This window comes from Ctenocephalides felis, unplaced genomic scaffold, assembly GCF_003426905.1.
Source record: "Ctenocephalides felis isolate EL2017-DRISC unplaced genomic scaffold, ASM342690v1 CF-g0.4_SCAFFOLD_01170, whole genome shotgun sequence".
In the NCBI taxonomy this organism is placed as follows: domain Eukaryota; kingdom Metazoa; phylum Arthropoda; class Insecta; order Siphonaptera; family Pulicidae; genus Ctenocephalides; species Ctenocephalides felis.
The window spans coordinates 32,451,292-32,464,724 of record NW_020537324.1 but is presented as its reverse complement, the minus strand read 5'-3'; the positions used below and the strand labels follow the sequence as shown (position 1 = coordinate 32,464,724).

At 29.1% G+C, this 13,433-nt stretch overlaps 1 pseudogene; it reads right to left on the bottom strand.

Moving 5' to 3' along the window:
* Positions 1–2,024: 2,024 nt before the first annotated feature.
* LOC113367099 overlaps positions 2,025–13,433 on the bottom strand; it is a 13,591-nt pseudogene continuing 2,182 nt past the window's right edge.

The window sequence follows — 13,433 nt, the reverse complement described above, 5'->3', positions numbered from 1 at the left end:
TCTTCTCGTAAGATATTCTAAGACTACTCTCTTAAGACATCATCACTTGACTAGATTCTCTCTTAAGACATCACTGGTTTACAATGATAATTTTGACTCTACTTATATATTACAAATAAATCAAAAGTGACAAATTCCCGGAATGGCGTGCTTCCGCGTTCATGCAAAGATCTTGGACTTTGAATATTTAATTAACATTGAACAATAAATTTATATTTTTATTAAAAAAACACGTACAATCATGTTATTACAGAACAACATTTATGTGTACTTCATGGAGTCGTCGCTTATTGTTAGTGCAGTTATTTTCCTTCGATGCTTTGACTAGGAGATGAATAGGATCAACATTAAATATTTCAAGCTAGATTTTGCGAATTTTATAAAGATCTCATCACCTAGGTGAAAATAAACAAAATAGCTATTTTGTAAACTACCAAACTTCTGTTCATATTGGTTTTTGATTCAAAGTGCCAGCCACAATTTTTAGTGAAACTATTAAATAAAATAACTGACAACATGTGCAAATTCCAGAAAGAATTAAGAAAAGTCGTTTTGTTTGAAATTCCATGCATAATCTACAAGCACAGACTTGCAAGATTAGGGGATTATGTGCTATTAAATATTTGAAGCAACATAGTTGTACTAGCATATTGCTCCTTAAAAAAATCTCAGGGTAAAATTTTATAAACTTAAAGGTTACCAGTTGGACACTCAATTGACCCAAAATATGGATCATATGGATGATGGCGAGAAAGCTCTGGTCAGAGAAATGTGCAATGTAGTTTGGAGAAAACTTGAAGAAGATGGACCTCCTGCATGAAGTCAAACTTTTATGCTGAAATATTACTAACAATGATAAAGAATTTCAAAACAGTATTTTCGGCTTGTTTGGGAAAGGTATGAAATAAGTTCATTTGAAGCTTGAAAATACAATGGTCATATTCTTCTCTTTATAAGCTCGGTTTAAAATAAATACTCTAACTTTGTCATCTATAGTAAAAGGTTAGTAATTTAAAAATAAAATATAAACGAGGTTTAACATTTGTAAATATATATATATATATATATATATATATATATATATATATATATATCAATGAAATATGTTATTCAAGGCATGTCATTTACAATATTGTGCATTGTATTCAAATTTACTTTAGAATATGACCAATTGTTTATACACCTATAAATCATTCTTACTTTCATTTTGAAATGAATAATATTGATTATGACTTCGTTGTAGTACATATTATTGTTATTGGTTTATTGATGAGGCAGTCTTTGCAGTATTCATTATTTTTGTATATTTTTGTTATGCTAACTAATAATTATTGATACAAATTAAATTATTGATACATTAAGTATTTTAATCAGTTTAATCGTTATTTATTTTACCAATAAGTAAAATATATGTAGATATTTAGATGTAAACATTCATAGTTTTGGTATTCAGAGACAGTAAAACTATTTTCACAGATATACGTATATTATTAGTTCAATTTATAAACATTGAAAATATAGATACATAATTATATTAATTTATTAATATAACAATAGTTGATAATAATTCTAATACTATATGAACAAGTTTATTATAAAATACCACAAAAAGCCTTTATAAATATATCACATCTTGGCTTTTAGTGCTAATTGTTGTTGATGAATATTCTTTATATATTATATATACATAACATATTAAGACAGTTTAACAATTCCTATCAGATATATTTTATTCCAGTTTTCAAATATGCATTAAAACGTATCGGTTGCTCCATTGATCGCTCTTATTAGAAATTTATAAGTTTTATTGTAAACTTATTTTATTTTTATTAATTACTATAATATAAAAGTTTTCTCTAAAGTTCTATTTCTTTTCTCTTATTAAATATGCTGAACAAAATATAAATAAAATAGAATGTTGAGGTTTCTCAATTAAATTCTCAAGAATACTATTCAAATGTTTATAACATGAAATAGAATGTTCATTAACCATTGCATTAATTTCAATAATAACAGGATTGCCTTTATATGTTATGAAACTTTTCAAACTCCGATACTGTTGAATTCTTGGCAACATATTCCCTGTACATTTTTAAATCTTCTAAATGAGGTTTAATGTACCCCTCTCTTGCTGATTCTATATATTTTTGATACATATCTATTGATTCTTGTGGAACAATAGGTACTTGAACACTGTAAACACTGTCTTCGGGGATATCATCATTGGGAACTATTTTCAAACAAGTAGTTAATTTTGAAATCGGTAATCGCCCTCTCGTTTCATCTCGCAAATTTTCCAGTAGATCATTCTTTGATTGTTCATGTGTTAGTAGATATGATTTAGGTGTAGATTGTCTATGTATTGCTACATATTGTTTGTATCTGAAAAAGATTCAAATGAATGAAAAATGGAGAGATTTTTTTTATGCAAAATTAATCAATGCAAGTTTCATAAAATGGCTTTTAAATATTTGAAATCGGTTCAATAGTTTTTGAGAAAACGTCGACGAGAGGTCAAAAATCGCCTCACATACACACACACACACACACATACACACACACACACACACACACATACATCCTTTTTTTCGATTTTGGTCTCATTCGATTCTTAATGACTTGAAACATCGAGAAAACATAAAACTAGTGGTGCATGGTATCGTGCTTTAAGGCAAATTGCTGCAACTTTCCGTACTGAAAACTAAATTATTACAATAAACTTTGCAAAACTTTGAAAAAATTAGATTTTTGAGAAATTTTGAAATTTTTGAATAAAAATGACGTTCTTATATCAAAGCGCATAAGCGCCTCGTAGTCGTCTAGCGTGTAAACATTGGTACGGAAATGTAAACAAAATTTGTACTTATTATTATAACTTTTATAAAATATCTGATAATACGATATACATAAGTCTAATGTTCATTTTTTACCCCCACTTGGCATTATTTTTTACTTTTTTTATTGGATTTCTGGAGACGCTGGACCTGCCTCTACAAAGATCTTACCAATTGTTCATTTCGTCAATACAAGTAAAATGTTGTTGAACTGAAATTCCATTTTTGGCACTGTTTGCCCCATATCTCCAAAACGGCTAGACCTGCCTTTTCAAAAACTAATCAGCATGTCTCCTTATCAGTAGGAATCGAATGTTTTTTGAATTATTCCAATCGGTTGATCCGTGTTCGCGAAACACGCACGCACACATATATCCATTTTTTTTAAGGTATGCCAAAATGTTCAGAAACCTCTGATTCGTAAAGATATATAAAAAATTTCATTTTCGATTTTTTTGCGATTACTTCAACTTACCCTACGGAAAGTTAATTAGCAAATCGAATTTCTTTGTGAAAAAAAAAATATCTCCTTCGAAAATTATTTCCAAAGGTTCCAAGAGATATATTTAAAATAAAACAATTTGGCATTGGAGCATTTAAACCAAGATACTTTGAGCACAAAAAAATATCTTTCAGTTACTACTTTTTACAAAATTGTTTAATATCTCTTTAAATTGAAGTTTGTTCACTTAATGAGGTTGATAAAAATATATCAATAAAAAATTAGTTTTTTCGAACTCTCTTTAATATTTGAGTTTTGTAAGAAAAGACATACATATCCAAATCTTCTTGGTCAGGTTCTTTGGGCTCACATCCATATACTTTATCCATGGGTGGAAGAAGATCTTGATATTTTCTAAGTATTATCTGTGGCACTTCTGCTATATTTCTTTCAGACATTTCTGATCCTGGTTCGTCATCACTTGAAGAATCTGAGGTTTCAGTTGAACTAAAACCCAATATATCCCATTAATACAAATACATGTATGACTATTTCTAATAAGCGCTTTACCTAGTACTACTGGTCGTACTACTAGTGGAACTTGTTGAGCTTTGTCCTGAAACTGATGGATTTTTATTAGCGCCAGGACCTCTGCCTCGTACAATAAAAGGACTATTATCTGAAGTATAATATGGTGTATTACTCTTCATATATGCAAAGAGATCCTGTAAGACGCTTAGTTCATGTGGTCTGAAATTAAATATATTTTGAGCTGAAAATTAAATTAGAACAATATTTAATGATTATTTTGAAGCTGAATAGCCGACCTATGATAATCAGCATATACATCGACCATATCTACATCAGAACTGGGTATTTGTATTATTTCGGTTACAGATTTATGTTCATCACTATATGCATTGGAAGACATTTCATAACAGATGGATTCCACCATTGAGTTTTGGGTTTCCTGGAAAACATAAATCAACAACATAGGTCAAATTCAGAACATGTGTAATCTATTAAGAAATACTCACATCTTAGAATTTGTGTATTTTAAAGCTTGAGGATTGTGCAAATAAAAGTCTGTGCTCAACTCCCAAATGGCCGGAAGAGTTTCCGAAGGAACAAAGTATCCCAAAAATAAATTGATAGTGTTCTGTTTATCAGCATCACTGAAAGTGTTACTATATATCTACTTAAGGTTTGCATAATGTCATTGCCCTGGCTTGTCCATGGTGCTGTTTTTCGATAGGTTTTTATTCTATGCACTAGTTGAGATCCACCATACTGAAATTGAGAGGAAATGAATAAATGCTAGTTGGTTTGGTATTTAGCCTTGAGGCAAGTTACATGAACTTCCCGATATGTGTAAATAATCGACTTAATCAAAAAAATGTGTAAATAATATACTTCGTTAATCCTACTTTAAGAAAAACGATAATAATTTTAGCAAAGTTTGACGAATTTTTAAAATTAAATTACTTGTCGTAAGGCCGTAATATTACAGTAAGTTCTATAAGACCATGATGTATATCGCCAAAAAAGTTCCATGAAAAACGGCTTAATTTTTTTGCAACAGTTCATTACAAGAAAACGGCTCGGTAGATTTTCACCTAAAATTAATCAGTACCATTCCCAACTAATATCTTTTGAACAGTTTTTCATTTTTTAAAATCGGTTCGGTAGGATGAGCTTAAATGTGGACGAAAAGTTTAACACTTTTTTTCAAATTGCAAAGAAACGTCTTGGCAGATCGTCGCACAAAACTGACAACCGATAGTCCTCACCGAAATACATCAAATGGCTTTTAAATTTCTAAAATCGGTTCAGGCGTTTTTGAGAAAACGTCGATCAAAAGTCTAATTTTGACAAATGCCAAAAAAACGATACCAATTTTTGCAAACTTTGACGAATTTTTAAAGCTGAACCAGTTGTCGTAGGGCCGTAATATTTTAGTATGATCTAGAAGACTATGATATCTACCGTCAAAAAAATAGTCATAAAAATCGTCGTTTTTTTTTTTAACTTTATTACAAGAAAACGGCCCGGCCGATCTTTACCAGAAACTAATCAGCACGATTCCCAACCAATATCTTTCAAACGGTTTTTGAATTTTCAAAATCGATTCAGAATTGCGGGCTAAAACGTAAGACGAAATAGTTTTCACTTTTCTGCGATTTATAAAGAAACGGCTTGGCCGATCGTCGCACAAAATCCGATCGACTTGGCCGATCGTCGAGATACATCGAATGGCTTTTTAAATTTTTGAATCGGCCCAGCCGTTTTCGAGAAAACGTCGATTTACGGCAAAAAATCTGTTCACTTACACGCACACACACACACATACTTTTTCCGAATTTGGTCTCATTCGATTCAAAATGGCTTGAAACGTCGAGAAAACATAAAATTAGCAATTCGGATTTTTTGATGAAAACATAAACTTCTCCTTCGGGATGTTAATAAATACCACTACTAAAATAATGATTAATGTGGCATTTTAATAGTCACCGCTATATGTGCAATACAACCTATATGATCAAACTTAATGAATTTCATGATACATTTTGCAGCCTGTATACAATTACCAACCAAAATGTAAATATGTTAAAACTAATATAGATAGATTTTACAAATCATACAATTTTTATGTACAAATTCTAAATTTATCAAATTATAGATTTGAGAGAAAATTCAAGTACCATCTAATTTTGAAATTCAATCTACTTCGAAAGTTCTGATTCTGAAATTCAGATGATATTCAAAATTATATCACATACCTGAAGAGCTAATGTATCTCCATGATCTTCATATAATCCTTCTAGCATTTGGACACAATCAGAATCAAATTGGAGTAATGGTGAATCCAATAAACCCAATGCATAAAGCTATAATTTGTTTAATTTGTTCAATTTCTTTCATTGTTCAATTAAATATATTTATATAATTTTTTCATACTTGATGAGCCATGGCACATTTTCCTATAGCAAACTGAGCGGTATTGGTTCGATCCAGACAATCAACACAATTTATTCTAATAATTCCTGTTTGTTTTCGTCCTTTGCCGTCATGTGTAACTGCTGAACTAATGTACATTCCTGTTTGAAGAACTGTGTCTTGTGCTATTTTTGCTAATTGCTTCATCACATTACTATTATTCCTTGATTTACGGGCCATATCAAAATGTATGTAATGAATTCGATGCTGAAATATAAGACAAATTTATAACAATTGCATTTAAATCAAGCTATGCAGTTTATTTTACAAAAGGAAAATATTCAGTGTCATGATCTAATACCTGGGGAGGTAAAAATTGATTCAGGTATTTAACAGATGAAAGAATTTCATCTGTAAGTATACTTTCATGCCGTTTCTTTTCGCGTTTTTTAACTAAGTTCAATATTATAATGGGTGATCCATAGTGTTTCAAAAGTCGATTGAAATGCGCGCCTGATGTCTCTTTATATGGGTCAGATAAATCCAGACCTATCGGCGGTTTTGGTACCATTTTGCTAATGTCCTGGAAAAAAAAAGATTAAAATACTTAAACTAACATATATATATATATATATATATATATATATATATATATATATATATATATATTAGATTTAATACTATTTTCACGCTATCAGGCTAATTTTTTTTTATGATAGTTATAGTACAAAAACTATCACCTCGATTTTGCTTGATGTTGAGTTCTTGGATACCCTGTATATGTATATATGTATATATGTATATCTTATATATAAAAATGGATCGCAAAATGTGTTGGTAAGCGCATAACTCAACAACACCTGGACCAATTTGGCCAATTCTTTTTTTAAAATGTTTGTTGATGTCCAAGGATGGTTCTTACGGCGAGAAAAAATCGAATCGAATAATTGCAGGAAAACCCTAAAAACAGCCCTTTTCTTTTTTACATACAAACGTTTTCTAACTAATCACTTAACGTTTCATATATCATTTTATTCGTAATTTTAATCTGCATCTTTCGTCCGAACAAAGTTTTTTCGTATCTTTTACGGTTTGGATTGTAAAGAGCAATTTGTGTGAATATTCAATAGTTCACACTTCACACTATTCGATATTTCTCTAAAGAAAACAAAGTATTATACATCGTTAGAAATGTCTTAAATTCTTAGATCTTTTCCATATTTCGCAACTTCGAATTCCTAACGGTGTGTCTACAGGCGAGTTGCAGTAGTAAAATTCAAGGAAAACTAGAAACTCTTGAGAAAATTATATGAACGCACATAACGATTTATATATCATTTTATTCGTATATTTATTCGGCATCTTTTATCCAAATAGAATGTTTTCGTTTCTTTTCGATTTAGTCTGGAGTATGGAATTTCAAATGAAGAGTACGGTTAGGTTTGAGCAATAAGCCACACTGTTTGATATTTATCTAAAAAAACCATATAAATTGTTAGGAGGAACTCCAAGTCACCAGGGCAGAAAATGAATTTATTTTATTTATTTATTTACTTATTTATTAATTTATTTATTCATTTATTATACTTATTTACAGTTATTTTGCGAAATTAACTTTAAAAATCCACGTTTTAGTCATGGCCTAATATACTATTAACTATATGTGGCTTACTCGAGAGTTAGAAGTACAAACAATTTAATTATTTATGCACCTACAGGTCTGACAAAAAATATTGTATAGCGTTAATTGATATATTAAAAATAAATTCGTTCTAAAAAATGTTGTGTAAAATTATTTATATACAATGTTAATAATCATATTTCCATATTTATCTGTTTGATATATGTTGTGATGTAGCTGATTTGGTTTTTACTCTATAATTGAAATTTAAGTGTAGAAATTGTACATACATTTCGGTATAGATTGTAGTGTAAAAACATTAATGGTTATTTTTAACTAAACGGTAAATACCTGTATAGGTTTTTAAAAAATTGGAGTTTTTAGGCATGGGTACAGGACAACGTCTGTTGGGTCAGCTAGTATATATATATATATATATATATATATATATATATATATATATATGGTGTTATAAATTATATATACTGATTTATCATTTATTACTTGTGACCAATGGCCTGGAATTGATCCTCTCATTTGAACAAACGAACTGAATCTGCCTTCTGCAAGAGAGGATGTGCCTGAGTCATAGACAATTTGTTCTGTTTCAACCTCATTAGCTACATCCCCTGAAAAATTTGCTCCTCTTTTCAAAAACCTAGTAAACAGAAAATCTTATAAGAAAAACATATCATTTTTCATTTTAATTTTCACATCATATTCTATTTTAATTCATTTCAGACTCTTCAATTTAAAAGAAATGTGTAATAATTATTTTGTATTACGTACCTTGTTCCTGCAAATTTATTACTTCGCCTTGCAATAATAGCTATATGCACTGGTCTTCCAAAAATACTCATATGTAGTTGATCTATAAAACCATGAGTTATATACAAAATCCAATCAGGATGAAGAATTTGGTCAATTGGTTTCAGTAAATGAGAGTTCCATACAAATCTCATTCTAGGACTTCTTCGAAACCCATAATCTACTCTTTCTGACCTATATATGAAAAACAAATATATTAACTTTATAATTTATGTTATATAATAATATAATAAACCTACATAGGTATATATTTATAAAGGTATATATGTCAGGTATAGGTAAAATACAAAGATAGATAGAACTTATTTATAATATTAAGTTGAGATTCAAACAAGGAATATAAAATAGTAATTACAAAAATAAGTTTTTAAACTAATATTATTTACTGTCACCGTTTTGGAATTATGTATGTTCCATGTTCAAGGCAGTGGCGTACCTAGGTGGGGGCGGTGGGGGCGGTCCGCCCCGGGCGGCACTTATTTTGGGGCGGCATTTTTTAGTTCATTTATACATAGTTGTAAAAAGCAACTTATTTATTTTATATTTATTAACTTCCGTAGGGTAAGTTATAGTAATGAACCGAAAATCGAAAATGAATTTTTTTACATTTCTTTACGTTTTGAAGGTTTCTGAACATTTTGGCATACCTCAGAAAAATGGAAGTGTGTGTGTTTTGTGTGTCCGCATTTTTTCGTTCACGTTTTCGGGCGCCCCAATCAACCGATTTGATGGTACAGAAAATAGAAATCGAGTTTTTGAGAGAATGAAACATCCGATTTGATTGATGCAAAAAACTTCAATTTGTAATGATGAGGAGAAGTGGTGATTAGTTTTTGGCAAAGGCAGATACAATCGTTTTGGAGATACCAAGCAAAATGTGCCAAAAATATCTGTTTTTGAGAGAACTAAGCATCCGATTTGAATGATTCAAAAAACTTTCTACGTGGATTTTAATTTGAATTTTTAATTTTGAATACTTGAAATAAATAATTTTAACTTTGTAATTCAGTTTAAATATTATATTTCTTATAAATATTAGACAATACCTTTTATTTCGAATTTTATTGATTGAGTTTTGTTTATTTACTTTTATATTTATATTTGAAAACATTTAATTTTCCTCGAATATATTACAGTACAGGAAGTTCCAGCAATTTGCCTTAACTTACAATGCCATACACCACTAGTTAACTTCCCCAAGGAAAACATTTATTTTCCTCGAATATCATTGCAGTACGGGAAGTTCCAGCAATTTGACTTAACTTACAATGCCATACGCCATTAGTTAACTTCCCCAAGGAGAAGTTTATGTTTTCATCAAAAAATCCGAATCGCTAATTTTTATGTTTTCTCGACTCTGATCGAATGAGCCCCAAATTTGGAAAAAGTATGTGTGGTATGTGAACATTTTTTGTCGTAAATCGTCCTTTCTCAAAAACGGCTAGACCGATTTCAAAAATTTAAAAGCCACTCGATGTATCTCGATGAGGACTATTATTTGTCAGGTTTGTGCGACGATCGACCAAGCTGTTTCTTTATAAATCGCAGAAAAGTGAAAATTTTTTCGTCCACGTTTTAGCCCGCAATTCTGAATCGATTTTAAAAATTCAAAATCAATCGATAGATATTGGTTGGGATCGTGCTGATTAGTTTTTGGTAAGATCGACCGGGCCATTTTCTTAATAAAATTTAAAAAAAAAATCACCGATTTTTATGATTATTTTCTTGGCGGTAGATACCAAAGTCTTCTAGATCATCTAAAATATTACGGTCCTACGACAACTGGTTTAGCTTTAAAAATTCGTCAAAGTTTGCAAAAATTAGTATGGTCTTTTTGGCATTTGTCAAATTAGACCTTTGATCGAGGTTTTCTCAAAACGCCTGAACCGATTTCAGAAATGTAAAAGCCTTTGGTATCTCAATGAGGTATATCGTTTCTCAGTTTTGTGCGACGATTGGCCGAGCCGTTTTTTTTGTAATTTGGAAAGATGTGTTAAACCTTTCGTCGACATTTAAGCTCATAACTACCGAACCGATTTTAAAAATTAAAAAGCTGTTCGAAAGATATTAGTTGGGATTGATACTGATCAGTTTTAGGTGAAAAACTACCGAACCGGTTTCTTGTAATTAACCGATGAAAAAAAAATTTAAGCCGATTTTTATGAAACTTTCTTTGGCGATGTATATATTTATATTTATATCATTGCCTTATAGAACTTACTGAATTATTACGGCCTTACGACAAGTAGTTTAATTTTAAAAATTTATCAAAGTTAGAGAAAATGTTTTTTTGACGTTTGTTAAAAATAAAATTAGATGATTTAGTTGGTATAACGATAGTGTACTTGATCTTGAACATAGTAAATCCTTAAAGTCCTACGGAAACTGGTTCAATTATAATTATTGATTTCAATTATTTTTAATTATGTGTAATAAATCCACTCGGAATACTTTTAATCACCCATAATTAATTTATTTTTTATTGATTAAGTCGATTATTTACACATTTCGGGAAGTTCATGTAACTGGCCTCAAGGCAAAATACCAGTACCAACTAGTTTTCTTCCTTGAATTATAAATGATCATTATGATTGTTATTATTGTCAATATTTGATTTATATAAATTATGATTAACCATATGATTTAGAATTTTATTCCTCGGAGTATATAAATGTATATTAGTGTAAAATTTGAATTCTAATTTAAGAAAAAAAGTTACAAATTTTCAAAAAATTTCAAAATATAAAAAAAAAATTTCAAAAAAAGCCCTTTTTTTTCAAAATTTTCGAAATTCTCAAAAATATATTTTTTTCAGATTTCAAAAAATTTTTAATCTTTTTTAAAAATTGTATGTTTCGGTACGGGAACTGCCAGCAATTTGCCTTAAGGCACGATGCCATGCACTACTAGTTTATTTGTATTAATTTATGAAAACTACTATTTGACTGACTTATAATTGAAAGGGCGGCAATCTGGAGACCGCCCCGGGCGGCAAAAGTTCTAGGTACGCCACTGGTTCAAGGCAACAGTTAAAAAGAAGTTTGAAGATAAACGAATAGACCCAGTACAAAAAAATAATAATATAAGAAAATAAGATCTAGTAAATCTAATATGAAAATGAATGGATTGAATAACAACTGTTTTGATTTAATAACATGTGTTCTTTTTTATTTTACAAAATGTGTTCTTTTTTAACATTTTTATTCAACTTTTTTATTATTTAATTTTGATAATTCTTCATATAATCCTATTATATTAAATTTGTTTATCTTCTAAGAAAGACCATGTTATACAAATAAATAGCTTCAAAACGACAACAATAAATAATAATTGTTAAAAAAAAATCTAATATGGATTCTTTTAAAAATTTGTTAAAAAATCTTAAGATTTTGATTTTCTCTTCAAAGCTTAACACACACACACACACATATATATATATATATATATATATATATATATATATATATATATTATTGTAGTTAATTATATTATATACTGTACTTTTCCATTTTTGACCCAAAGTTGGGTAATGGCTCTGAGTCACTTTCATAATCAGCATCTTGCGGAGTGTTGAATGATTTCTTGGATGAAAATATTTTGGTGGGGCAACATTATTTTGAAGAGGTCTTGTTAATCATAACTGTAACTGCAATAAAAATATTTGAAATGTGGTTTCTACTAAATGAAATATATTATGAGCATACCTAAAATAAAGTTGCTTTTCAGATCGATACTTTGAAACATTTTCACATATTTAGTTCATTTGGATGAATGTTTTTACTATCCAGACATATTGGAACCATGAGCGTATCTTCTATTTTATACAAATATGTAAACCAATTTCTGCTATTCTTCTTCTTTTAGTAATTAAAATAATATAATATCCATGTAAGAATCTAATAAACCCTGCAAGCACATTTATTTGAAAATCACAATTCAATAATACTCATATCAAAAGACTGACCTACTATGCCAAATGCATAAAATATTTTAACAGTACTCCCACGAGCTTTGTGCATTGTTGTAATTTTGTTAACTAGATTACTTATATCGCGAAACCCATACTCTATTTTATCATCAGTAATGTTCAGTTCTGTAATATTTCTTCGATCAATATTCAATAACCGAAAACGAGTTTGGGCATTGTTGGACCCAACAATGTAGATTTTCTATAAAAGAAATAGATGTAATTATTTAAGGTAAGCATGAAACAAATTATCTTTTTTTTTCAAAATATGTGATTACAATACAAATATTACAACTATAATATTATTATTCATAAAATATTTTGTTATGAATAATAATATTTCATAGGAAATGGGTTTTATGTTTCTATTAAACCTATGATATGGGTGATATAATTTGAAGAATGATTAGTATACCATCAAAGTTTCATTAATTTTTTTTTTTTATAGCAAATTATAGCTACAATTTAATAATAATAATAATAATAATAATAATATAATCTCTGATTAAAGACAGCAATTGTGAATATGGATTATTAGTATTGCTAAGAGTTTTCAAAAAATAACACAATAATAAGAAGCATATAATTAAAATAAAAATATAATCAAATTTTATTAGATACAAATTGCAATTGAATAATTACAAAATGGTAAATTCTTGTATTTAAATAATTTCTATAAGCGATAAGTCATAACTTATAATATGACATAATTTCTAACCCAACATAACTGTGGGTCATATTATATTTTGATAATTATAAAAATAAAGTTGTGGTCCAATATAATACTAAAAATTCCACAGCAAT